The 26,212-nt window shown below is 40.0% G+C and overlaps 1 pseudogene; it reads right to left on the bottom strand.

Annotated features, from left to right (window-relative positions):
- Nucleotides 1-21,187: 21,187 nt before the first annotated feature.
- Nucleotides 21,188-25,799, bottom strand: LOC136398324 (U2 small nuclear ribonucleoprotein auxiliary factor 35 kDa subunit-related protein 2 pseudogene; annotated as a pseudogene).
- Nucleotides 25,800-26,212: the final 413 nt, after the last annotated feature.

Here is a 26,212-nt window from a genome sequence, read left to right as displayed (position 1 = left end):
AGAGAAATGCAACTTAAAACCACAATGAGATACACCTTACAACTGTCAGAATGGCGCTCATTAACAAATCAACACACAATAAATGCTGGCGAGGGTGTGAAGAAAATGGAACCCTCCTGCACTGTTGGTGAGAATGCAGACTTGCGCGGCCACTGTGAAAAACAGTATGGGGTTTCCTCAAAAAATTAAAGATGAAACTGCCTTTTGACCCAGCTATCCCACTTTTAGGAATATATCCTAAAAACACCAAATCACTGATCCAAAAGAAGAAATGCATCCCCATGTTTATTGCAGCATTGTTTTTCAATAGCCAAGATCTGGAAACAGCCCAAGTGTCCATCAGTGGACGAGTGGACTAAAAAGCTGTGGTACACATATACAATGGAATACAACACGGCTGTGAAAAAGAAGAAAATCTTACCTTTTGTGATGGCATGGATGGACCAGGAGATTATTATGCTAAGTGAAATAAGCCAGGCAGAGAAAGACAAATATCATATGATCTCACTTACATGTGGAATCTAATGAACAAAGTAAACTGAGGGAATGGAATAGAGGCAGAGGGACTGTCACAGGGAGCAGAGGGACAGGTGTCAGAGAAAAGGGGGATGAGGAGATGGGATCAGAGAAGGTGAATGGATTAGTGAAACTATACATACATAACACACAGATACAGATAATAGGACAGGAAATCCCAGAGGTTAGGGCATGAGGGAGTTAAGGGGAGGGGACAAAGGGGATGTAATACGGGACACGGGGATGGGGGTGAGGGTGTTATATTGAGTGGGACACTTGAATCCATGTTAACATAATAAATTAAAATTAATAAAAAAGAAAATAATAACTGATTCCCTAGTCCTCTTGCTGTAAATAATGATAAGCTAATATGGTTGTAATGAGGCTATGATACCTGCTTTTGCAAGGGAGTTCTGAAGCGCTGTAACAATGTATCCCTATTTTAAGGCAGAGTTGTCCTAAGAATGAGTACAACTCAGTACCAAAGGTGACACTTTTGGGGCCAGTGATGGGAATTTCCCCCACACAATTTCTACACAATTATTATAGAATATGGAGATTAAACTGATGAACATATAGAACAAAACAAATCTGAGGTGCTGGCACATGAGATGAAACAACAGTTTCTCCTCCCTTAGAACTACCACCCACTAGGAAAGAAAGAAAGAGAAAAAGAGAAACATGATGCTTCCATCACTAATTGCCCTAAATGCAGCAACTAATCCATCCCACTTGCTTAGTAATAGCCCCCTGCTCTTTGAAATCCTTTGTTAATTTTAATGGGATTAATTTTGTTCTGATGTTCATTGTCCTTTAACGTTTTGTTTAATCATGCAAGAGGTCCTGTATGTTTTTGGAAAGAAAGGAATGATTTCTAAACAGAAAGCCAAACAAAGGCCTAATTTTGTTTTCCTTGAAAATATCTGAGAATTGTACATAGTACTAAGATTTATACTTTTGCGAGGCAGGTGTTTTTCTAATATACACCTTATAAAATTTAGCAACAAGGAAGATAAGTCACCACCAACATTGATTCAATTCAATAAACATTATTTAAGCACCTAAACAATCAATACAGCACAAGATGCAAGACATTATGAGGACATAAAAATGAATGCGTCTGGGATCTTATAGTACAACAGAGAAGACAAATGCACGCACAAATAGCACTGATATATGGGACTGTATGAAAACTGATATTACAGAGTACTAAGTATTAAGGAGATATAATAACTTGCATTTGAATTGTAAATTTATGGTTTACAAAAAGGCTTTCATGTACATTATTGTTCATTCGAATCCCACAAAAATTCTATAAAGTATATGAAGATTGTTATCTCAGTTTTACAGATGAGAAAATTATGGTTTAGAGTTGTTGACTAGCCAAAGTTCACATGGCAAACAGAAAGAGGGGTCAGGCTTTAAGTGCTTCTCCTGATTAGCAGTATTATTCTGCTTTTTATGTATACTATGACCAGATATTAGTGAGCTCCCTTTAAATAATGTCAAGTCCAACAATATATGCATTTATCCTGTCAGGGACGGGTGACCTGAAGATGTAACATTTAAACCTATCCCTGGCTTCCCAAGCCCTGAAGAAAGTCCAAACTCTTAGAGCTGGTATAGGGGAACTTTCCTCACTGGTGGTTCCTGCTGGAGTCTTCACCCTCATTGCTTGCCATTCTTGACCTCGGACTCTAGTAATAAAGTGGAACTTGTAGTTTCCCATGCACTCTGTGGTTTCTCACCCTTGCTCAAGTTATCTCCTCCACCTGGAATGGGCTGGCTTCTTGTTGAACTTGAAAACATCCTGTAAGCACCTTCTCTTATTCTACAGGATGGAACTGGTGAATGAGTAGAAAAACGAGTCCCTGATCAGCACTGGCCTGTCCACTGTACTTTTTAGCCTTGAATAGAGCCTGTACTAAAAGCAGAATGGGGTAAAAAGTTCCTAGTAAAGAGGAGACAGCCTGAAATGTTGAAATAAGTGAATTATTATAAGAGAAACATGAACTCAAACATGCTTTATTCTTAGACGCAGATAATTAGAGGTAGATGGAACCCAAAAGATTGTCTGGGCCAGTCCAGCTGTGGGATCTCACATACACACAAAGCTAAAGTTCATTACTAATTCAAAGAGCACAAATAAGAGTAAGAGAGCAATTCTCTCTTGTCACCTTGCCATTCCCCCACCTCCCTCACTCTGTTCCAGCCGTAAGGCCTTCTGATTGTTCTCAACACATCAAGTAAGAACCCTCCCTAGGGCCTTTGGTAGCACTTGCTCTGATCTGAGCCAGGAAAGCTCTTCCCTCAGAGAAGAGCTTCCCACTATTATGTGGCTCCTTCCCTTATTTCATTCAGGTTTCATTGCAAGTGTCTAGGTAAATGAGGCCTTCCTTGTGCACATTCCACTAAATTCTAGCCTTCTCTCCCTCACACCCTCACTCCCTAACACCCTGACCCAACTGTATTTTACTGCATACCACGTATTACCACCTGAAATATATACACGGTGGGACAAAAGTAGGTTTACAGTTGTGAGTATGCGAAAGAGAGTTTTTTCTTGTGTTAATTCATTATTGTATTATTTGCCATACAAACAACTGTAAACCTATTTTCACCCCTCCCTGTCTACACACTATATATTTGTTATTACATTTGTTACCTCTTTCACTTCTAAAACAGTTCATCTTTGTGTGGACAGAGACTTTATGTTTTACACTGAAGTATCTTCACGAACTAGGATGGTGCCCGGCACGCACGGTAGGCACTCAGTACAAATGTGCTGAGGGAATGAATGGGTGGATGAACGAATGAATAAAAGTTTCCCTTATACTGGAGAAACTGAAACTATTAACAACACTTAGTGGTGCATACTCTGTTGGTGGGAAAAGGATAAATCAAGAAAAATCTTTTAGAGGGCTATTTGGCACTTGTAAATATTCATCAAAATAAAAGATAAACATTCCTTTCACTCCAGCTACTCAATTTCTTTGAATTTTCCACATAGCAGTATCAGCTTACAAAGCTATACAGTCAACAACAGTTTAAAAAGTATATTTTTAAAGAGTAAAATAAATCAAAACAACCTCAGTGTTCATCAATAGAGAATTGGTTAAATAAGTTTTGGTGATTTTGAAAACAGTCTTGGAAGTAAGCAAGGCTGCTTTATGTGAAAGCTGCCTGCGATGTGTGGTTGAGGGGGAGAAAAGGTTACAGAATTGTATGAATAGACCGAGCCTTCTCACTTTTGCAAAGATGACATGGTATAGATTTGCATGTATAGATAGATGTTCACGTGCACTAGATGGTCCCTGGTAGGATGTTATCCAACTGAAGCACTGATTATCTCTGACAGGGACCAGGGAGGTGACTTTCTCCCTGATATAAGCACTTCCATGCTATTTGATTTTTTCCATCATAAACTACTTTGTTTAAAATTATTTTTCACTGCCACATTTCTCAGAAATCCTAAAAGACTAATGAAGATAGATGTGAAGACTTCTTTGAACACTGGCTCTGCAACTTACTAGCAATGTGACCTTCAGCAATCAATTTGACCTCTCCAGAAATCAAACCCATTACTTGACAAGGAAGCAGGCAGCATAGGACTCCCACCTGGCTGTACGAGAGGGGACTCTCCTGGACACTAAGCCACACTATAAGGAGCTGTAGATAACAGAATAGATGGGTTTGGGGAGGAGGTCAGTATAATGTTGCCTCATATCATTATATATTGACATTAATAGACTCCATAAAGCTTCTTCCCCTTTTTACCCAGGATGTGAACCAGACATCTTTAAGATTGCAGCAATTAATTTCATCCATCCAGGCTTCCCAATCAATGCTTTTACTTGGGAGATATTAATGTTTAGGATGCGATGCTGAAAAGCTCCTCCCCTCCCCCCTACCCTAGTCGGGTCCCTAGAGCATTCTGATACCATTTCTAGAGTTAAGTGCCGGGCCCTTGGACCCTTGATGTGAAAAACAATAAATAATAATGAACTTCAGAGCTTGGTAAATACAGAGCTTTTTGCCAAGTTGTAGAAAGAATGCTCAAGCATGCAAAATAAATGAGAAACAGAATGTAATGCTCTCAGTTTTGATCCTAGCAATTAGAAGTGAAAAGAACAGCTATAATTTTGCATGTTAGACTGTCCCCTTCCTAGCGTTTGGATATCAATGGTCATTGCTTATTAGGGTGCATTTTCTTTTTTTAGCCACCCTATTCCTTCTTCACTCACAAACCTCACTGTGCTAACACTCTGTTTTCCCCCAAAGTATTACAGTTAACTTAGCTCTCCCTCTCCAGGCCCTCACTGGGGTCCATTTCCCATCTAATCCAGACGGTTCAGCTTTCCATAACACTAATTTCCACATGCCCATCTTCTGCCTATATGCTTTCGAACAGGAGCAGAATTCAGTCCAACTTTCTTAAAGTGGGACTCAAGGACTCCCCTGTAGTCTGAATAATTTTGCTATAAAACAAAAGAGTATATGGTTTTAAGAGATATGGGTTTAACTTAAAGCTGATTAGCTTGTTTGGATTTCTTGGCCTCTTTTAGCTTCAATTTTCTCATTTGTAAAATGGGATCAATAATAACACCAACCTCTCAATATTATTGTGAGAGTCAAATAAGTTAGTGCTTGTGAAAGTCAGCAGCGAACACTGTAAAATATAACAGGAGCACTAACATTTATGAGTACTTGTATGAAAGGTGGTGTACTTACCAAAGATCACAGCAACCTAGGAAGGCTATCATTATTTCCATTTTACCAGTAAAATGACCAGGTAAACGTGTGTTAAACAATGTATCCTAGTTACGCAGGAGAGTCCAACACAGATAGAGCCAAGAGTCCAACACAGCGGTATGGCCCTGGTTCTCAGGGCCGATACTTTGACCGATCTGCAGCTCTACCATCAGACACTATCACTGCCCATTCTTAACAAAGGGATGCCTATTCAGGCTTCCCAGCCATTTCCCCCTTCTGACTGTCCCAGAGCAGGCCACACTCAACCCATGATTAGCCATAAAAGCCTAAGTGCAGGGTCCATCGGACCTCTCCTTCCTTTTCACAGTGCCAAATCCTTCACAGCCCACGGCAACTCCCACTCCTTTCAACAGATCTCCCTTGACTGTGGTCGCCATTAAAAACTTCCTTAATCTCTCATCAGCACCTCTCACCCAGCCCGGGAGTGCACCTACCCAGCCCGGGAGTGCACCTACCACGTACTTGCATTCTGTGTGGGCTCCTGCGGGTCAGCAGATCAACTTCCTGTTTTTCCAGCATTCAGCAGGATAGAAGGTACTCAGTGAATATTTCTTGAATAAATAAGTATTATCTAATTTGGTATTCTTCAAAGGTACTCATTTATATGAAGTACTTGAATTAATTGTTATAAATATACATTTCTGTGCCCCATGACAGACCTGCTGACCCACAATGCTGGAGGTGGGTGGAGCCAGGGAACCAGGCAGCTCAGGTGAAGCTTATGATCAGGGAAGGCTAGAAAATGTTGAGCTCACTCAATGGCTAGTAATCAGGGCTACACACCTGAACATTTTGGAAAGGTTTTCACACCAGGCAAACTCATTTTCATCTCCACCCATCTCAGAGATTCTGACCCTTGAAATCTAGGATATGTCTTTGAAAATAACCTCTTAGATGATTCTTAAATCTTTTTTTCTCCCTGCCTCAGTGAAGAACCTGTTTCTAATCATTTCATGTATATACACTGTGACTACAACCCCCCACTTCCACCACAAAAGGGACTACAATGCTGATGGTCTATAATTTTGAATCCCACACAATCCCAGGGACATTATGGTATTCAGCAGCAAATTGTTTAGTTGTCATAAAGTTCTATCCTATTCTCTTACCCATGCCCCATTTCCCACCTACCTATCTACCTTACCACATATCCAAACCTACTCTTAGTTTAATTCACTTATGTCCTTTAATTTGCTTGCTTAACTACCTCTCTACACTGGAATCCAGAGTAAGTGACTTCAAATCCTACCCTCATTGGAATCCTACATCGTTTCACTCAGTACATTTTGATTTATTCAAACAACTGACATAAGCCCTTGTTGGGGAAATGGTCCCTTGTTTTTAGGCTGTGTAGCCATAACGCCTAATGTAACCAAGGATACAAGACCGTGAGCACTGCCTTAATGTAAGCACCTTATGTAACCAAGGTCACAGTTGTTGGCTAAGTGCCACTATTGTCTGATTAGCCATAAAAGCCTAAGTGCTGGGTCAGCCTTGGCCTACTGCCTGGGGGCTGCTGCCTGCTGCTGCTGCTGTTCTGGTTGTTGTTGTCGCTGCTGCCCCTGCCCTATAAAGCATGCTCTACCTGCCTATGTCATCTATGGCTCCCTGCGTGTCTTCTTCAGCTCCCGGGGGCCTCCCAGACTACGTCCCTTGCCTCCGAATTTGGGCCCGACAGCCCTGTATCACGTTCAAAGCATGCCCTGGCTGCCAGTAAGCCTCTGCCCTTGCCTTTGGTATTGCTATACCCAGCAAGGTCAGTTCCCCCGTAAATGATCTTCCTGTGATCTATACTAGTGGTCCCCAACCCCCGAGCTGCGGACCGGTAGTGGTCCGTGGGCCATTTGGTACTGGTCCGCAGAGAAAGAATAAATAACTTACATTATTTCCATTTTATTTATATTTAAGTCTGAATGATGTTTTATTTTTAAAAAATGACCAGATTCCCTCTGTTACATCCGTCTAAGACTCACTCTTGATGCTTGTCTCGGTCACGTGATACATTTATCCATCCCACCCTAAAGGCCGGTCCGTGAAAATATTTTCTGACATTAAACCGGTCCATGGTCGAAGAAAGGTTGGGGACCACTGATCTATATGACTGGTTGGATGCATGAGGACTGCTCACCCAGAAAACATCTCCCAACAGACTTCCCCAGGTGCCTAGAAATTCTAATATGACAACTACATATTTTCTTACCTTCAGAATAATTCGAACATAAGTATAGTCACATGCAGAAACACTCACTAATTTATTCAGTTAGTACATAAGTAGGCCATGGGAGGAGAATGAGACAGTCAGCCAATGAGACAATGGGAGAAGAGAAGGGCCGCTCCGTCCAGCACCTGAGGACAGGGACTCTAAGAAAACACTACCAGATACATGTATACATGTATTTGTGACCAACAACGGTGTACACAAGGGCAGAGATATTTGATAAAGCTGGGAAAGGGTTGCCCAAGACATAGCTCTCCATGTGACACTGTTTATGAGAACATAGGAATAAAACAGGACACTTTCTGATCACTGAATTTATATAATTTCTAACTTCATATTTTCCCTCAACCTGATAATTTTAATATGCTGATTTTTTATACTCATTCAGTTTTTTTATCCTCTTATTCATCCTCTCAGATCCACTCATTTCCCTTCCTTGTATCTAAGATCCTTTAAACATGCTATTTCCCCTTAGGCCTCAATTTCCACTCCTCCAACTCTCCTTGAATGTGTGATGAGTTGGTAAAGAAGAAAAGGACAGGGAAAAAAAGGACTTCAACTTAAAATTCATCATTTGTCTGTTCCATAGTTGGTGTGTGTGAGAGGGAGGGGGGGAGAAGAGAGAGAGAGAGAGAGAGACTAATTGATTCTGTAATTTCCTTCAAGAGAATTGGGACTTGACAGTATTCTGTAATTTTATATATGAGGTTTGGATTTATTTCTTTTCTTTTGCTTTTTCATTTTCCTCTCTGCTTCCCTCCCCTTTCCTTCAGTTGCTGTGGATTGCAATAAAGGCTAAACAATCTGCCATTGTATACAATTTGCACACAAGCTGCCAAGCTGGCTGCCAGGTTTAGTCCTGATGTGATCAAGAATGGTTGAGTTACAAAGCCACTGAAAAAAACCGGTTTTCTACAGGAAATAGAAATTTATTAAAGTCAGGCCTCCTCACACACACAGGCTGCGAGGCTGGCGGCCTGCCAGGTGCACCGGGCTGGAGGAGGAGGAGGAGACCGGCAGATGTGATCTCCAGCCCCAACCTGGGGAAGGCTGGGGCACTGCGGGACCTGGGGAGGTGGCTGTCACACACACAGAAGACTCTCAATGAGACTTCTCCTAGGACACCAACACTATGGTTTCTTCTTCTCTTGAATCCCCGTGCTTTCTAGGGAGGGCATTTATGGATTCCGGCCTTTTGTGGGCTCCCAAACTGTAGTTCAACTTATCTCTGATCCACTTGTCGCTTTTCTCCAGGAGAATACAATGTTAAGACCTTCATGGAGTCTTATAACCTCAGCAGAGTTCCTTAACTTCTGAGTCTCAGTTGCCTCATCTCTCCATTTGGGAAAAATACATACGCCGTGAATTATGAACTGAAATGAAACAATGCCCCCAAACTGAGAAGCATTGCTATGGGGATGACTGGCCCTTTTTAGTTACCCACTGATTTGAACTTTGCTTCAGTTCAGGGCCTATGGGCTCGAGGAGGCCCTGGCCTGGCTTCCTGACTCCTTCTCTGACCTTGTAACGAGGGCTCACATTTACTGTAGGGTTACTTGGACCAGCAATCATTCTACCTATTTTAAAAATATTCACCCATTTAATCCTCACAAACCCCCTCTGAGGTGGTTGCTAGTCTTCTTGCACGTCACAGATTAGGAAACTTGAGCAAAGAGAGGTTTAGTACTGTTCAGATGAGAGTCCAGAAGGTTTGGCTTCAGAGTCTGGCACCTAAGGGCAGAGCTACTTGTTGGAAAAAGTTTTTTTTTTGTTTTTTTTTTGTGTGTGTGTGTGTTTTTTTTAACAGAGACACAGAGAGAGGGATAGACAGGGATGGAGAGAGATGAGAAGCATCAATCATCAGTTTTTTGTTGCGACACCTTAGTTGTTTATTGATTGCTTTCTCATATGTGCCTTGACCGTGGGGCTACAGCAGACCAAGTAACCCCTTGCTCGAGCCAGCGACCTTGGGTCCAAGCTGCTGAGCTTTGCTCAAACCTGATGAGCCCGTGCTCAAGCTGGCGACCTCAGAGTCTCAAACCTGGGTCCTCTGCATCCCAGTCCAACGCTCTATCCACTGCGCCACCGCCTGGTCAGGCAAAAAAGTTAGGTTTTTATATACACTTTGCAGAACATTCTCATCAAATGTGGTGCTGGAGATTTGGAAAACAGGTTAAACACAGATACTGAGGAGCCATAAGGGACAGGGAAAAGCAGCTCAGAACATGTTTCTGGGTAGGAAGTGAGCACATCTGTGGTCAGCCTCTCACTGGGATGGAGTGTCTCGGTACAGAGTAAGATGGAAGTCCAGGAACCTGAGTTCACCCCTTTTCCTCACACCTCGTGTTTTCTCTTCTCCCTCGAGCTCCCAGCCTTTGCACTGCTTTCAAATTTTCTGAACAGCTTTTGGGTCTAATTCATTTTCAGACACAATCATTGCAGTTAGCATTTATTGAACTCAACACTATATAAAGCACCATATGTACATTTTATTATTTAACTTCAACAACTCTGTGAAATGTGTGCTATTATTTCTTCACTTTATGATGAAAAGGGTGAGGCTCAGAGAGGTTATGTAATTTGTCCAAGATCTCATCTCATAGCTCACAGGTGTCAGTGCACAAGTGTGAGTGGAGTCTAGCTCACTCCAGAACCCAGCTCTATTTGAGCTCTGATTAAAATAGATCATAGATCTTAAGTTTGACCCAGGAAGGAAAAAACAAAATTTCAGACAGCCTGTGGGAATTTTTGATGATATCCCATCCCATCCCATCCCATCCCATCCCATCCCATCCCATCCCATCCCATCCCAAATTTCTTAATCCCCTGCTGGGAGAACAGCTGTTAGGCTTGCTTGCTTGTACTTTCCCTGACTGGTGTGAGCACCTGGTAGGGCCACATGTGTATAGCCTATGTAAGGCTTTGGCTGCTTGGGCAGATTGCAGATTGCCTGCCCACCGCTGTGAGGGCCATTTTGCTGTTTGTTTCCCTGTAGCCATGAGAAGAGGTTTTTCCTTGACTGTTTGCTCATCTGCCATTGAGAAAATCTAATAAACGCAATGGGCCACCACTTTCCAACTCCACGGTTCCTCTACTGTCTTCCCAAGTCCGGAACCTGCCCAGCCTTAGCTACTGGCGTTACACCCCCATCTCAGTAAATGGCCCTACTATCCCTCAGGTCAACAGGAACTCTGACCCTTCTCTCCTCAACTATAATTCATCAGCCACTCTTGTCAATTCAGCCTTCTGTGTAACCCTTGAATCTATCCTCTTTGTCCTCTTTCTGCTCAGCCCTTGTTGGGGCACCATCACCTCCCACCTGGGCTGCTGTCTCATGTATGATCTGGCTCCTGAGTCTTTCTCTGACTCATTTTTCTCACCTTTTGCCACCCCCCACCCCTGCAATGCTACAAAACAGTTAATATTGAACTACTTTGAGGTCTTCCCAGGTGTTGTGTTCTGTCCCTGTCTCAGGCACGTCTCAAGACAAACTGTTCTCTTTGCCCATGCACTTTTCACAATTTTCCTCATTGCCTGCCTAAATCCACTTATTCTCCAGGGCTCGGCTTGGATGTCACTGCCTGTAGGAAGCTTTTTCTTAGCCTCCAAGTCTCAGTCAAGGGTCCCTGTAACACCCAACCCAGCCTGAATTTCACCTATTATACTGCTTCCATTTATTCATTTATATTCTCCTTTAAATTATAAGTTCAGTGAGTGCAGGGTTTATCACTACCCTCAGAATTTAACTCAATTAATATCTGTTGACTAATTGAATATGTGCTTGTAAGAGGGTTCTGTGAAGAAACAGAATCAAGAGACTGTATATAGAGACAGAGATTTATGATAAGGAATTAGCCTACCTGCCTATGGAGGCTGGCATGTCCCAGATTTGCAAGGCTTGTCAGCAAGCTGAAGACTGGGAGAGCTGATGGTATAGTTCCAGTTTGAAAGTCAGCAGGCTCGAGGCCCAGGAAGACTGATGTTGCAGTTCCAGTCCAAAGGCAGGAATAATGCTGTCACTCAAGGGAGGGTCAGTCTTTTTTGAGCTATTCAGGCCTTTGATGGATCAGGTAAGGGCCCATCACATTAAGGAGGGCAATTTTGCTTTCCTCAGTATACCAATTTAAACATTAATCTGACCAAAAACACCCTCACAAAAATGCCCAGAATGTTTGACCTAATACTTGGGCACCCTGTAGTCAAGTTGACACATAAAATTAACCATCATAATACATGAAAAAATAAACAAAAGAATGAATGAATGGTCCCTCTGTTCTTCACTGGTCCATAGCTGACAGTACATAACTCCCTCTTTTTCTCCCTCCAAAGTCACTACCATTGGTCAGCAGTGGAAAAAGCAAGATCCAGACTCTTAGTCCCTGAAGAGTAAAAATACGATTTTGCTCTTTTGGCTCTTGTCAGCTATGACTGCTACATTCTCTTTCATTTGAAAATTTATTGATTCAAACTCCAAAACGATATGGGGCACAATACTCCACTCCCAATCATAGCTGGGAATGGTGATCACTGTACCAGGTGGGCAACATCCACTCTACTACACTTCCTCTTATTAAATAACAACAGAAAAGATTGAATGAGTAACAAAAGAGGATGCAGATACCTGTGCACACCAATGAGAACACACAGAATGGTTTTGTCCCCACCATGAAAACACCATTACCTGCCTTCTGATAGCCTTCTGTCCATATGGCCACATTACTAAGGGACTTTAAATCAACGTTCAGATATTTATTGTCTACTCTCTGTCAGATATTGTTCAAGACACAAGCAATAAAATAATGATGAAAACAGATAAAGTTCAAATCTTTACAGAATGTAAAGGGAAGGTAAATCTCCAGAGCTGGTTTTCTGATAGATTTTTTAAAAAATCAAGTTATTTATATTATAACATGAAAGTGCTGACTTTTTATCAAAGAATCTGCACTTGGCATAAAAACTTGGGGCAAGTTGCTTCCATTTATCTAGCATTGGCCTATCTTTTCCTATTTCCCATGCATAGTAGTATAATTATTAGAGTGTCTCGTGCACTATCCCTATGACCTACTATGATGCTTGGCACCTGAATGAAGAGATGAAGATTTTGTTTGTAGTAGTAGAGAGATATTTGTCCTGACTTATCTACCTTGTTTAGTGTACTGTAAAAATGACCAGTTCTTCACTCTCCCCTGTAGTCAGGTCCTCTGTAACTATGGCTTCATAGCCCTTCCCCTTAGAAGATGAAGTCATTTGGTACTCTGGGCTTAACTTGTGACCTGTGTTAGCTAAAAGAATTTAACAGAAGTCATAGTGTGTCAACTGTGAACTCAGGCCTCCAGAGACCTTGAACACTTCTACTCTCTCTCTGGAAACCTGTCCAGCTGCCATGTAAACAGGTTTGTGCTTGTCAGCTGAAGGATAAAAGGCTAAAAAGCACAAAGAAAGCTGTCCCAGGTGGAGCCCTTGAGATCAGTCTGCAGCTGAGCTGGGTAAGAACTACAGAAACATGGATGTTGACTGCAGATACAGATGGGTGAGTCCCACTGCTCTCAGATGAACTGAGAAGCTAGGCTGATATGAAGAGTTGTGAGCTAAACCAATGGCTATTGGTTTTAGCCTCAGTTTTAGGTAGTTTGTTACACAGCAAAGCTAACTGACACACTATTTGATCCCTTCCTTTTGTGAGCAGCAAATCAACTCTATCATACCCTTGTAGATGTCAGGATGGATACAGTGGAAATACCACCTGTATGCAAGGATAGACAACTCTACGCCATAGAAATATGGTATTTAACTTTAGACTGAACTGAACAAATTTTGACAAAATCATGAGTGCAGACATTTTTCTTTTTCTTTATATTTACGTATCTTCTTTTTAAATTGAAAGACAAGTAAAATTTGGAAAACTGTAATTATTTGAATCTAAATTTCCCAAGCTTCCTTATAAAATTTAGACTCTTTTTATTCCCAAATCTTTTACTTTAATAGATTGTGACTTTATAAAAAAAATTTTATTTGTATATTTTTGCCAGAGTGCGATAGGATACCTTTGAGATGTTTTGGCCAAAACAAAATAGCATATTCCTGAGGTTTATTTCTTTGTAAATTAAATAGAACTTTATTTCCATTTAGCTATCTTGAGAGCCTGAGCATCCTATAGATCAGGGGTCGGGAAACTTTTTGGATGAGCCACATATTTTAAAATGTAATTCTGTGAGAGCCATACAACAACCCGTGTATGTTACACATTATCTAATAAAAATTTGGTGTTGTCCCAGAGGACAGCTGTGATTGGCTCCAGCCACCCGCAACATAAGTGATAGGAAATGAATGGATTGTAATACATGAGAATGTTTTATATGTTTAACGTTATTATTATTTTCATTAAAGATTTGTCTGCGAGCTAGATGCAGCCATCAAAAGAGCCACATCTGGCTCACAGCCATAGGTTCCCGACCCCTGCTATAGATTTTCTCTGAAAGGTTCTCTTTAATTTTTGGCCAAATATTCAATTTCAAGTTAAAGATAAAAAAGAATTCATGAGCTTTTCTGGTTCTCTAATTGTACCAGTCAGATAGTTTAATATGGAACGATGGCACTGGACTTATTTTATTACTAAGGCAACCAACAGGGGGCCCAAGATTAGAGATTTTGGATAGCTGCATCCCAGAATGTTCTTATTTATAGCATGAAATCAGTTTTACAATGCAGAGCTTTTCTGACACATCAAAGTTTTGAATGCTGAATCCTACTCCCCACTAACTCCCCAGCTCTCAGACACTCTTATTAGTTTACTGCTTTTAGATAATTATCTAAATTGCTCTCAATGACAAGTACCTTGTTCTCCCCAGGCCCTGTCTAGGATGTCTTGGATACCAGACCTGCCATTTATACTGGATATTAACATTAAGCCATCTTTTTTTTCTGAGGCCACTGTGCACCGACCACCTGATTGTGACTTGCTACTTGTGTTCCAGTGTGCTGTGGTCTTAGCACACCCTTGTTTATGAGATGTCAATGGACTGTCTACATCAGGGGTCCCCAAACTACAGCCCGCAGGCCACATTCGGCCCCCTGAGGCCATTTATCTGGCCCCCGCCGCACTTCCGGAAGGGGCACCTCTTTCATTGGTGGTCAGTGAGAGGAGCACAGGATGTGGTTGCATCCACATCCTGTGCTCCTGGAGTACTGTATGTGGCGGCGCCGCACACTTGCATCACTTGTTATAGCTAGCAATGACAAATATGGAACCGGATAATGACCATCTCATTAGCCAAAAGCAGGCCCATAGTTTCCATTGAAATACTGGTCATGTAAAGTAGTGCAACCATTATGGAAGAAAGTATGGTGGTTCCTCAAAAAACTGAAAATAGAACTACCTTATGACCCAGCAATCCCTCTACTGGGTATATACCCCCAAAACTCAGAAACATTGATACGTAAAGACACATGTAGCCCCATGTTCATTGCAGCATTGTTCACAGTGGCCAAAACATGGAAACAACCAAAAAGCCCTTCAATAGAAGACTGGATAAAGAAGATGTGGCACATATACACTATGGAATACTACTCAGCCATAAGAAATGATGACATCGGATCACTTACAACAAAATGGTGGGATCTTGATAACATTATACGGAGTGAAATTTGTAAATCAGAAAAAACCAAGAACTACATGATTCCATACATTGGTGGGGCATAAAACCAAGACTAAGAGACATGGACAAGAGTGTGGTGGTTACCGGGGGTGGGTGGGGAGGGGGAGCACAGGAGGGAAGGAGGAGAGGGGGAGGGGGAGGGGCACAAAGAAAACTAGATAAAAGGTGACGGAGGACAATCTGACTTTGGGTGATGGGTATGCAACATAAGTGAATGACAAAATAATCTGGACATGTTTTCTTTGAATATATGTACCCTGATTTATTGATGTCACCCCATTAACATTAATAAAAATTTATATATATAAAAAAAGAAATACTGGTCAGTTTGTTAACTTAAATTTACTTGTTCTTTATTTTAAATATTGTATTTGTTCCCGTTTTGTTTTTTTACTTTAAAATAAGGTATGTGCAGTGTGCATAGGGATTTGTTCATAGTTTTTTTTATAGTCTGGCCTTCCAACGGTCTGAGGGACAGTGAACTGCCCCCTATGTAAAAAGTTTGGGGACCCCTGGTCTACATACATTGGAGCCTACAAAGTCTGAAATACAGAATGAGCCTGATCATCCCACAATTCCTTCATTCTGAGTTATTTCATGACTAAGAAGAAATTACTTCAAGGACCCCCTATACTGGGGTTTTCTTATATCTGCTGGTTTCACAGAAAACGTTGAAAACCCCTCTCCTGGGCCGCCCAGAATTCCTAGAATTCCTGTAGTCTTATTGTCTGTCTCTCATCTGCTTCAAAGTGGGCCATATATTTATGCAAGTGAAAAAAACTATTCACACCTATATAAAATCTCCCTTATCAATTAATACTATTCAAAATGTGGCAAAAAATATTTTAAAGTACCAATTGAATCAACAACAAATGAAAAAATGGATGTAGGGATAAATTATACTAACAGAACTGACTTTAAATGTGCGAGTAGATGTATTTTCTATCATTAAAGATGCTGGGTCACCCTAAGGTCGCAGCCAGCTCTGCTCCCCTCTCCCAGCCGCCCCTTCTTCCTGTCCTACACAGAGGTGACATGTGCAGCGTTTGCAGCCATCCTGTAATCATGAAACAAAAAGTGTGAAGACCAAGGCCAGTACTCTCAAATCAATAGAGTAGAAATACAGAAAAAGCTTGGTCATCGACACAACTAGCTGGACCAATATGCTAAAAACTTCCCCCAAACTGCTCCTTGTTTTGTGAGAAAAATGAATCTTTATTGCTTTAATCCTCTAGTAAGTCTTCTGTTATTTGCAGCTGAATATGGAGAAAAATGTTTTTGAATATGGGAAAAGTTTTACTTCTAGTAGTCACACGATAACAGAAATCAGTTATAATTTGCACATTTAAAAAAATTGTGAATTTGTTAGCCTCACTGTGACATAGACTGAGGTTTATTTTAGACTATTATATGTCAACCTATACCACCTAACCAAAAGAGTATCTTAATTCTGTAGTTTGACTTTAAGATGCATGGCAGCTTGTGAACACATCTATTATCTAGGACTTTCCCCTCTACAGAAAACATGTTTTCTCTATCAGTAAAACCCTGTGAATATGAGCTAGTTGTTGAGACATGCAAAAAAAAAAGCTTCAAGAGATCAGACTGGATGGTGTAATTGTATTTGCTGAAACAGAATTTAACTTGTAAATATAATTATCCTTGGTCGTTAAGAGTGATTACTTTTCATCTGGATTCTCCTCTGGCCTCTAGAACTTAGAAGTGAGGTGGAAAGTCAGGGAGAGGGTTTGGATGCCCAGTCCATGACAAAAAGTGCAAGGGCTGGGGTTGGTAGTAAAGCCAGTAGGAGAGTACGGAACACTTAAAATTCGCCTTCAGAGCTAGTGAGACATTGTTCAGAAAATGAGAGCCAGCTGTTCTACATCTTTTATGATGAAAACCCTAGATTTTGCATCTGGGAATCAGACTAGCCAAAAAGAATTCTCCCCTGAAAGGTAAATATTGAATATTCCTCTTGGAATTAAATATTTAAGTAAGATTTGGATCTCATTCTTTAGAGATAATGGCTTAAATCTAATTTTAGGTCTCAAAAAACCCCCACCAATATAATTAAATTCTGTGTTGATTTGTTCATAAACAAATGTATTAATAAACAAATAAACAGAGATGCACAGAGTAGGGCCTCCACGCTCCTCCACCCCATGTAATGCTGCTGGGTATTCACTGCTTAGGAGCATTCATGGCCTGTAAGTTAAGAAGCAAGGAGGCACAAGCTGGCCAGGAGGAGAACAGGCCCTGGGGCCTCCTGGCTCTCTGCCAGCCCCCAGGGAACGTCCTGCTCCCTCAGGTAGGAGGAGAAGCAGCTCTCCGTGAACATGAACGCACTGATGTCTGGAAGTCATTAAAGAAAAAAGAGCTCTTCTGGTTCTTTGTACCCATTCTCATCTCTGAGAGGGTAGTTAGCATTTGTGTGGTCCTGCCTGAAGGCAGTGGTCAGGAGTGACTGCCTTCTCCAGGTTGGTTCTATAATTTTAAGCTCTGGGTTATTTTCCTCTTCGTAAACCTTTTGTAGTATAAGTAAACGTCTTCCTGGGGAGGGAAAGCAAAATATTCCTGCTCTTGCAAAAAATGGTCATGTGCAACGTAAGCCTTTAAAAGTGTAACAAAACCTGGTGGCCTGGCTTCTAAGGAGACTGTCAGAGCCCCTCTGACCCAAGTACATAAAGCGGCTAACTGGCACCATCTGGAGGGAAGGAGGAGTCTAAACAATAAAACACATTTCTAAAACCTGACTCTAAGGTTATAATGACAAAAATCCAAACATTATAGGGAAACGTTTTAAATGGCATTTCCTGCTTCTTTCCTCCTCCCTTATTCTCTGAATGTACCTTGGCCTATCACAAGGAGACTGGACTGATGATGTTCACACAGGATCTCAACTTTAGACTTAACATCTGTCTCCTTGTTAGGCTATGCACCCAGTTACCGGGCTTCATTACACAATATGACAATCTCCTTACCAATGGCACCATTTTTTGTGTCATGTTAATCATATTTGAACTACATGTTGGAATTATATTGTGTCTCGAAGCGTCAGCCACTAATAATTTCTGTCATTTGTGTGGTCCTCTCAGAGATGAGAATGGGTACAAAGAACAACTAATAATTAGAGCCTGGGGTATCTAATAAAACTGCAGATTTATGGGTTTCAGTTTAGGCCTTCTGAATATGAATTTCTTTCATACTTCATTAGAACAATTATTGGAAGGAAGTAAAGTTTGTTATTTTGCCAGACATATATAGCACTTATTATGAGTCAGGTACCATTTTGAGCACTTTCCAAATATTAATGTATTGGATGTTCTCAATAACTGTAGGGACCTACATACTATGTATTATTACCCATCCTTGACTGATGAGGAAACCAAAATGCAGGAAGGAACGTGTCTCAGGGCACACGGCCAGCGAATATGTAGCAGACGCATCCAGGCATCCCAGTTTCAGAATCTGAACTCCTAACTACCACCCCGTGTTGTCTTATTTGGTTTAAATCGTAGAAAATGTTCTCAACTGGAAGTTTTTTAAAAAAAACACGTTATTTTGGCTTTCATATATTTTTATTATATTTTTTGTCTGCATTTAAAAATAAGAAATACAAATATAGACAGGTAATGAAAATATTCTGATATGTTAGGGAATGTTTTCATTGCCTTGAATATACTGAGGAGAAATAGCAAATAGTCATAGTAATTAACATAGTGAACATTTATTTTGTTTTATGCTTATTTATAAGTAATTTATCTTATTTAATTTTTGACAACTCTAGAGATAAATTAAGTTACTACTATAACTTAAATAGGTTAAAAGTAATAGAATAGAAAAAGATATACCATATTAACACTAATCAAAGGAAAACTATAGTTGCTATATGAGTATCAAAGTAAATTTTAAAGCAAAGAAGTTCATTTCAAAATTATAAATGGGCCCATTTATCAAGAGGAAACAATAATCCTAAATGTTGACAAACCTAATAAAGCTTCAAAATATCATAACAAAAACTGATAGAACTAATGGGAGAAATTGATAATGTATAATTATAGTCACAGAATCCAACACATCTTTCCCAGTAATTGATGAAACAAGCTAACAGAAAATCAGTAAAGCTATAGAAAACTTGAACAACACAATCAACCAACTTCACCTAATTGATATTTATAGAACTATCACTTAACACTAGCAGAATATACATGTTTTTCAAATGTTCAAAAAACATTTAACCAGGATCACATTATGAGCCATTAAACAAGTATCAATAAGTTTAAAGGAATTCAAATCATATGCAAAATGTTCTTTCCATATGGAATTACAGCAGACAATAGTAGAAAGATTTCTGGAAAATCTCTAAAACTTTGTAAAGAAAATAAAACATTTTTAATAATATAATACATGGATCAAAGAAGAATCAAAAAGGAAATTAGAAGTATTTTTAAAAGAAAATAAAATTATAACATAAAAAGTTGGAAGCTGCCAAAGCAGTACTTAAAAGGGAAATGTGTAGTACTAAAATTCCTAGATTAGAAAAGAAAAAAAGTTCTCAAATGAATGACCTCAGCTTCCATCTTAACAAATTGAGGAAAAACAAGAGTAAATTAAAACCTAAAATAAGCAGAAGATAGGAAATGATAAATATTATAGTGGAAATTAGTAAAATAAAAACAGAAAAGAATAGAAAACATAAACCAAAAGCCAGTTCTTGGAGAAGATGAAAAAATTTGATAAACTTCTAGCCAGAATGATCAGGAACAAAAAGATATAAATGGCACAGATAGAGATTTTACAGACACTAAAAGGATAATAAGAAAATATTATGAATTACCTTATGTCAAAAAATTAGACCACTTTGATGAAATGAATAGATTACATGAAAGAAGCAAATAACCAAAGCTGACTCAAGAATAAACGCATAACCTAAGTCAGGGGTCTCAAATTTGCGACCCGCGGGCCACATGCAGCCCGCCGAACAATTTTGTGCGGCCCACAGACTAATCCACGAAGTTCAAAATATTTTGGATAAAATTAAGTAAGCCTAGGGGCCTACTTGTATTTTTCATTTCTCTAGCATCCTAGCTAGATATTAGCTTAGTTAACAGCAGTTGTGATGCAAACTACAGTTTCTGGTCGTTTTGTGACACTGAGTAAACTGCATGTACGATTGTGCTTGTTGTACTGATTTTTTTTTGTTTTCAACTGCAGTGAGAAAAGTGTTGCATAACAGTTGCCTTTTGTAGACCTAGTGCGGCCCACCGAATGGCTGTGATCTTGCTCTGCGGCCCACATGCTGAGTTGAATTTGAGACCTCTGACCTAAATCAACATAAAGCCATTTAAAAAATTGAAAACTCTAGGCCCAGTGGCTGGCTACACTGGTGAATTATATCAAACATAGAAAGAAGAAATAATGCTGATTCTACAGAAACTCTTCCAGAATATTTAAAGGAAGGGAATTCTATCCAGTTCCTTCTATGAGACTGGCATTACTCTGATACCAGACCTAGCAAAGACACTTACAGAAAACTACCCTCATGAACATAGATGTAAAAACTCTAAACAAACTATTAACAAATCAAATTAACAACACATAAAAGGATACTATACCATGACCAAGTGAAGTTTATCTTGGGAATGTAAACTTGGTTTAATATCTTAAAAAAATCAATGCAATTCACTGTATTAATAAACTAGAAAACAATGCTTTTTTCAATAGAAATAGAAAAAGCATCTGACAAAATCTAATTTCCATTTCAGATATAAATGCTCAGAAAATTTGGAATAGCAGGAAACTTCCTTAACTGGATAAAGGACATCCTTGAAAAAGCTACAACTAACACTATATTTAATGACAAAAGACTGATTTGCTTTCCTCCCATGTTCAGAAAGAAGACTAAAGGTATCCACTTATACTATTTCTTTTTTTATTTTTTAAAACAAGGTTGATTTATTTGGATTTGGGACTATGAATAGTTCTGTCCCTACTACTTGACCTCCTCCTACCATGACTCTTGGACCTAGATGGGCTCCGGCTTCGGCTTCCGCTTCCTCTCCGGCTCCGGCTCCTGTTCCGGCTGCCCCGGCCCCTGCCGCGAGAACTGTGCCTCTTACAACTTTTTGTCACGTGTTTGTGAGATTTCTTCCTCCTGTGGCTACTTTTCCTTCTCTCCGTTTCCCCATTCCGTGTGTAGGAGCGAGCCAGACTGGGGCTCCTCCTCCGCAGTACTCGCCGTGGCGCCCCATCCGCTCTCTCCTGTCTGGGTTCTTCCCAGAGGCAGAGCCAGCCGATCTGGAGAAAGACAGAACTCCGTTAGCTTCCCAGAATTCATTGTTGGGATTTCTGCACACATGAAGGAAGTTGCAGTGCTTTCCTCTTGGCATTGTTGTATTTCAGATAAGCCACAAATCGCCATTGTCCATCGGGTCACTGGGCAGAATTCGCACTGAAGCTGCCGTCCTGCAAACCATCGTGCGTTAAACGGAGAAAGGGCCGCCTGGCACTCTTCTTCCGATTGGTATTGAACATACACATTGCCCCTTAGAGAGGTTCCAAGTTGCAACTGACCTTGAACTGGATCACCTTCCCCACTTTCTTGAACTCAGGGAGCACATCCCCATAGAAGTCCAGGAACTGCCGGTAGGTCTCCTCTTCACTGTGCTCCAGGCCAGCGTCTGCTCCATTGCACACGTGGTAAACATGCTTCTGATAAGAAGGGTGGGGCTTGATGTCGGGAAATTGTGTTTGCAGGAACACCTGTCTCCAAATCTGCAAGCTCCCGTTTTACTGTAGAACAGACAATTAGCTCGGTCTTTCTCCATTATTCTTCAGTCCGTAGGTGGTTCTGGGTTTTGCCAGGTGGCAACGTTTTCCAACCATTTTCAGCCCGCTCCAGCATCTTCCGCATAGCCTCCTCTCTGGCAGCTTCTGCTTCTCTTCTTTCTCTTTCTTCTGCTGTTCTTCCCATTCTTCCTTTAACTTTCTGTCCTGTTCTGCTTGCCGTTTCCTAGCCGTCTCTTCTCTTTCCTTCTTTATTCTGAATTCTTCTTGTGCCTTCCACTTCTGCTGCAACAGCACTGCTCATGTAATTTTTGCCTCTCCATCCCCAACAGCATCTCTTCTTCTTGTTCAACAACAGTTTCCTCCTCTGCCTCCTCCTTCTTTGGTGGAGAATCCTGAGTCCCTCGATCTGGCGAGCTCCTGCCAACGTTTCTTTCCTTTCTCCTCCTTCAGCGCGGCCCTGTACTTCTCCTGGCTCCGTAAGCCTACGGACGTCGGTGACAGTCCTGATCGCTTCCTGGGAGAGGCTCGAGCTGCTGCGGTTGGTCGCTTGCTCGGCCTATCTCCCCATTCCCTCCTGCTTGCACCACCTCCAGGCCCAGGATGGCCCGCTCCGTCCCCTGTCCCCTCTTCCGGCCGGCTGATCTCCCTCAGCCCAACTTACCTCCGTTTCTCTCTACTAGTTCTTTTCAACGTTGTACCAGAAGTTCTCGCCAGTGCAGGAAGGCAAGCAAAAGAAGTAAACACATTTAGATTGAAAAGGAAGAAGCAAAACTGTCTTTATTTGAAGATAGTGTGATTGTCTATATAGAAAATCTGAAAGAATATACAAAATAGCTATTAGAACTAATAAATGAGATTAGCAATGTTGCATAATACAAGATTAATATGTAGAATTATCAAATTGTATTTCTATACAAAGGAAGGAACAATTGGAAGTTAAAAAATAACATTATTTACAACCAAAACTATTATCACCATTATCACCAAAACTATAAAACACTTAAGAGAAAAATATGACAAAAGATATTCATTCAATACATGAACAACTAAAAATTACAAAGCATCACTAAGAGATAGAAGACCCAAATGGAGATTTCATGAATGGGAAGACTCAACATAAAGTGTCAATTATCTCCAAATCGATCCATAGATTCAATGTAATCCCAACAAAAATTCCCACATGAAATTTTGTAGAAATTGATGGGTTTATTTTAAAATTCATATAGAAATGTAAAAGATGTAGAATAATCAAAACAATTTTGAAATAAAAAAGAAAATTAGAGGGCTAAACACTTTATTTTAAGACATAATAAAACTATCGTAAATAAGGCAATATGGTTTTGGTGTAAAGATACATGAACAAATCAGTGGAACAGAGAGTCAGAAATAGACTAATATATAAATATATATGAATAACTGATTTTTGATAAAGATACTAGGTAATTCAGTGGAGAAAGGATATTTTGATAAATTTTGACATTATACACCCATGTACTTGTCACTACTATCAAGATTGAGAACTCTGGGAGGTGACAGTTATGTTCTTAATGTTGATAGTAGTGACAATTACTTGACTGTATCAAATATCAAAACTTATCAACTTGTATACTTTAAATAGTTCAGTTGATTGCATGTCAATCAAATGTCACTAAAAACACCTGGCATCTTCTTTTAGAATCAACTCCCTCAAGGTATTCTTGATTGTTAATAATGTCTCCTGTTTTTTTACTTTTGAATTCACCAATTTCTAAATTTCCAAGTTTATTTTTTAATAGATTCTAAGACAGTGAAACAAAAACTTTTGTTTGAGATGAAGAAATTGTGCTGACTGGTGATATGTGTGTGGATCCTATATTGTTAAATATTTTTAAGATAAAATCTATCTGGTTGGCTTATGCTTTGAAGGTTTAGAGGGAGAGTCAGATGGGCAGGCAGACAATTTCAGTATAGTTGCACACACATATACATAAACGCTGTAGAGGGAGAGAGACAGAGACAGAGAGAAGAGCCTGGGGAGGGTGTGTATGCAGAGAAGACTTGGTGGAGATGATGCCTGAACTGAGTTTTAGGAAATAAATAGGAGTTCACCAAGTGAAAAAAGGAAAAGACATTTCAGATAGAGAAAACGACATCAACAAAGGAGTCAGGGAAGGAGGAAAAAACATGTTACATGCAGGAAAGCATAAGGAGATTGGTAGCATTAAAGCACAAGATAAGCAGCTGTGGATGAGATTGGAGAAGGTAGGTGAGGGTTCACATGAAGGGCATTATGATTTGAGCATAATCTGTTAGGGATTCTCTGAAGGGTCTTAGGGAGGTAAATAATGTCACCAAAAAGAACTAGAATTGCCTCTACCCGTTAAAAGGGCTTCATAAGATAAAGTGATGGTAAAGACAGAAATGAAAAGATGGATTTAAGACATCAAAAAGACAATATTGCTAGTCCTGGTGATCAACTGGCCACAAGTTAAAGAAGTCTATAGTGAAGTGACCCACAAGTGTTTATCTTGGGATTATTATATTAACTGAAAAAAGGAATACAAGAAAACGGAGGAGATCTGGTTGAAATATAAAGAAGAAGAAAAAATTAGTTTAAGTTGGGCATGTTGAGTATTAGGTGCATGGGGGATGTTAAAGTGAAGATGATTTTTAAGGCAGGTAGGAAATAGGTCGAGAATGTGAATGTGCATGGGCAGTAAATTCTGATTGTGGCAAGCCGAGAAGAATGCATAGAGAAGAGCATTAGGCTGGGAACTGAAAGAATCTTTCACCAAGGGCCAGGGGTAGAAAAGAAATCCCTATTGAAGACTCAGAATGAACAGCCACAGACAGGGAAGGTAATGAAATAAACGGTCCTGTTCTACTGATCAATGTCTCTATTTCAAAGACTTATTCTCTTCCTCTTCTTCTCCAACCGGCCACTTTCACTCCAAGGGGTTCTGGTTGCAGAAAAGGAAAGCAACAAATACAACATCTTTGTCCTGGAAAAAAAAAAGTGAGCTTAGATTAAATGGAAAGGATAAAATCAGTGTCTGGAAGTTGATATCAAGGAAATATTTTTGGTTGACTGTCATGATTCTTTTGGCTTTAATTTCTTGATGACTTCTGTTTATTTACTGACAATCCATACATTTGCCCTCCTAGAAAGACCACAGGAGTGGAGTCCGAGGCCTGGTCTGCTTGTGTGACCACCAGCAAACGTATCTTTTAACTACTTAGTATATAGTTCCATTGAGGTATGAGATGGGCCATTCACAATGTCACTTTCCATTGGGTATAAAAATAATTTTCTTAAAAAGTTGGGCCCTTGGATATGCTTTGGCATTGACAAAAGGAGGGGGAAATCTGGGCTAGCTGCCAAAATTATGTAGTTTTTGTTGGGGAGAATAACACAAGTATTAGGCACTGCAATCAGTGGGAGCTTTACTGTCTGAGCCAGCACAGGCAGACTTGAAAATATCTAGCCAGCTAGGGATATGTACAGACACCAGGGTAGATATAACAGAAATTTTTTCTTTTTTCATAGGAACAATAATCAGTTTCCCTAGAAACAAGGAACAAACCTAACTTGGACTAAGATCAATCATATCTATCTTCCTATCTATCTTATATATCTATCTGAATCTAGATATAGACATGCATATTCATATCTATAGATATTTATGGTGTTTGTAGGGAGAGCTGTGTGTATAGATAGGTAAGGCTCAAAATAAGTGTCTTTGAAGGCAAGGCAAGAAATATTTTTAAAAAGAGAGAGAGAGAGAAATAAATGATCAATAATATCACATATAGCCCAGAAGCCCAGTAAGATGTACCTTTTGAATTTTGGCAATATAGAAGTCTTCCATGACCTTAGTGAATTTTAATCAAATAGTATAAGCAGAAGATGGATTTTATTTGCAGTGGGTACAAATGTAAAGTGAACTAAAGAAACATAATGATAGACTATTTATAAACTGACTGAGAAAATATGAATGAGATAATGTTGAGGAAGTAGAAATGCAGGGTCATAGGTGAAGATATATTTTAGGAGTGACCCAAGCCTATCTGCAGGTTGAGGCAACACAGCAAAAAGAAGGAAAAAAACACAGATATGGGAATATGAGGAGATGGCTGGTCAACGAGAAAATAGAACATGTATTCTGAGAGAAAAAACAGAAGAGGAACACTGGTGGACAGGTGATATTTCATCCCTTAAAAATGTAGGAAACAAGACACTAACCAAGATGGAGGTAGATAAATGGATAGATTCCTCAGTTTG

The sequence above is a fragment of the Saccopteryx leptura genome, chromosome 3 (assembly GCF_036850995.1).
Source record: "Saccopteryx leptura isolate mSacLep1 chromosome 3, mSacLep1_pri_phased_curated, whole genome shotgun sequence".
In the NCBI taxonomy this organism is placed as follows: Eukaryota; Metazoa; Chordata; class Mammalia; order Chiroptera; family Emballonuridae; genus Saccopteryx; species Saccopteryx leptura.
The sequence above is the reverse complement of the archived record's forward strand: the minus strand, read 5'-3'. Positions and strand labels throughout refer to the sequence as shown.